Raw genomic sequence first — 3,391 nt, 5'->3', positions numbered from 1 at the left:
GCTCTGTGTGTGACAGGGGGTGGGGCCACAACCTCCCTATCCGCCCTACTCTGTTCGTGACAGGGGAAGGCACCCCAACCCCCTGATCTGCCCTGCTCTGTGTGTGACAGGGGGCAGTGCCCCAACCCCCTGATTGGCCCTGCTCTGTGCGTGACAGGGGGGAGCTCCTCAACCCCCTGATGGGCCCTGCTCTGTGCGTGACAGGGGGTGGCGCCGCAACCTCCCCATCGACCCTGCCTTGAGTGTGATAGGGGGCGGTGCCCCAACCCCCCAATCGGCCCTACCCTGAGCGTGACTGAGGGTGGCATCGCAACCTCCCAATCCGCCCTGCTCTGTGCATGACAGGGGGTGGCGCCCCAACTCCCCAATCAGCCCTGCTCTGAGCCCGACCAGGGGCTGCACCTAGGGATTGGGCCTGCCCTCTGCCACCCGGGAGCAGGCCTAAGCCAGCAGGTCGTTATCTCCCGAGGAGTCCCAGACTGCGAGAGGCACAGGCCAGGCTGAGGGACCCTCCCCTCCCCCCTGAGTGCACAAATTTTTGTGCACCGGGCCTCTAGTTCTATATAATAAAAGCATAACATGCAAATCGACCAAATGGCAGAATAGCAGAACGACCATCCAGATGATCATCAGGACGACCATCTGGGAGCACGCTATGACACCCACTGGTGCCAGGCCAGCCAAGGTGGGTGCAAAGCGATTGGTCAGAGGCCCGACCATTGCCCCATGATCACCCCACAGAGGGAGGCCCAGGCCACTGGCTGGTGGGGCAAGCAATCAGGGGTTCCACAATCGCCCCAAAGAGGGAGGCCCAGGCCACTGCCCGGCAGGCTGCGGTGGGTGTGTGGGGTCTCCCTCTGCAAGGGAAGCCTGGGTCCCGGGTGCCGGTGGGAAGCCGGTGCAGGCAGCTGGGGGAAGGAAGGCCTAATCTTGCATGAATTTCATGCAGTGGGCCTCTAATTTACTATAAATGGAATCATGCAATATGTGGCTTTCTATGTCTGGCTTCTTTTACTTAGGATAATTTCTCAAAGTTCACTGATGCTGTAGTATGTATCAGTACACGCTACATACTATAATTTTTATTGCCAAATAATATTTGAATGATCGGATTATGCCATTTTTACTTATATATTGATCATTGATGAACATTTGTATCATTTCTACTTTTTTACTCTTATAAACAATGCTGTTATGACATTTGTGTATCAGGTTTTTTTTTGTTTATTTTGTTTTTAATTGATTTCAGAGAGGAAGGGAGATGGAGAAATAGAAATATCAATGATGACAGAGAATCATCAATCCACTGCCTCCTATATACCCCCCCCCCTCTCCCACTGGGGATTGAGCCCCAAACCCAGGCAATTGCCCTTACTGGGAATTGAACCCTGACCTCCTGATTCATAGGTTGACCTTCAACCACTGAGCCACTCCAAATGGGCTGTGTATCAGTTTTTGATAGGGTATATGTTTTTGTTTCTTGGGAATATATCTAGGAATAGAATTTCTAGTTCAAATGATAAAGCTATACTTAACTTTTGTAGAAACTGCCAAAGGTTTTTCTATTTTTACTTTTTTAAAAACAATTTTTTATTTGCTTTGAAAATGATTATCTATTTCTGCCTTTATTTTAAAAATTTCCTTTTAGTTTTACTGGAAAAAGCCAAAGTTTCTCATTCCCATCAACTATGTATGAGGATTCCAATTTCTCCACATCCTTGCCAACAGTACTTATTGTGACTTTTATTATAGATATTTTAGGCATGTAAAGTGGGATCTGATTGTAATGTTGATTTGCATTTACCTAACAATTAATGATGTTGAGTGCCTTTTCACAAGTTAATAGCCATTTTATACCTTTATTTATTTTCATTTTTTAAGTTGATTTCAGAGAGGAAAGGAGAGGGAGAGAGAGATAGAAACATAGATGATGAAAGAGAATCATTGATTGGCTTCCTCCATTATGTCCCACACTTGGGATGGAGCCCACAACCCAGGCATGTGCCCTAATTGGGAATCAAACCATGGCCTCCTAGTTCATAGGGTGATGCTCAACCACTGAGCCATGCTGGCCGGGCCATTTTATATCTTTTCTGAAGAAATGTCTATTTAAATCCATTGTCTATGTTTAATTGAATTGTCTTTTCATTAAGTTGCAAGGGTTATCTGTATATTCTAGATCAGTGATGGCGAACCTTTTGAGCTCGGCGTGTCAGCATTTTGAAAAACCCTAACTTAACTCTGGTGCCGTGTCACATATAGAAATTTTTTGATATTTGCAACCATATTAAAACAAAGATTTATATTTTTGATATTTATTTTATATATTTAAATGCCATTTAACAAAGAAAAATCAACCAAAAAAATGAGTTCGCGTGTCACCTCTGACACGCATGTCATAGGTTCACCATTACTGTTCTAGATAGTAGTCCACTATCAAATATATAATATACAAATATATTCTTCCATTGTGTGCTTTTTTTTTATCACTTTTTTGTTAGCATCTTTTTTTTTTTTTTATCCTCACTGGAGGATTTGTTATTTATTTATTTTAGAAAGAGAGGAAATGAGAGGGAGAAAGAGAAAGAGAAACATTGATTGGTTGCCTTCCATCCATGCCCTGACCAGGAATCAAACCCACAACCTAGATATATATCCTGACAAGGAATAGAACCTGTGGCTTTTAGGTGCATGGGATGATGCTCCAACCAACTGACCCACACTGGCCAGGGTGACAGCATCTTTTGAAGCACAAAAGTTTATAACTTTGATAAAAGGTAGTTTATTTTTTACTTTGGTTTGTGGTGTCATAAGAATCCATTGCCTAATCCATTGCCATGAAGGGTTATGCCTATGTTTTCCTCTACGTGTTTATCATTTTAACCATTATATTTAGAGATAAGATTGATTTTGAGTTAATTTTTGTATGGGATTTGACATAGAGGTTTGCATTCATTTTTTTGGAATGTGGATATCCAGTTGTCCCAGAACCATTTGTTGAAAAGTCTATTGTTTTCCCACTGAATTTATCTGGGCATGATTATTAAAAAAATAATTAACTATAAAAATCAGAATTTATTCTTGAACTCTCAGTTCTAGTCATTGATCTATATCTATTTGTCTATTCTCTTGCCAGTACTACATTGTCTAACTTACTATAGCTTTGTGTAAGTTTGTGAAATCCTCTTTATTATTCTTTTTATTTATTTATTGTTTTTGCTTTTTGGGCCCCTTGAATTTTCATCTGAATTGTAGAATCAGCTTATCAATTTCTGTCAAAAAATGCAGTTGAGGTTTTCATATGAATTATATTGAATGTGTAGATAACATTACATTTTTAAATCCAGGAACATATGCCTTGGCCTATTTTGCTCAGTGGTTAGAGTGTTGG

This window comes from Myotis brandtii, unplaced genomic scaffold, assembly GCF_000412655.1.
Source record: "Myotis brandtii unplaced genomic scaffold, ASM41265v1 scaffold546, whole genome shotgun sequence".
Classification (NCBI taxonomy): Eukaryota; Metazoa; Chordata; class Mammalia; order Chiroptera; family Vespertilionidae; genus Myotis; species Myotis brandtii.
This window is presented reverse-complemented; position numbering follows the sequence as displayed.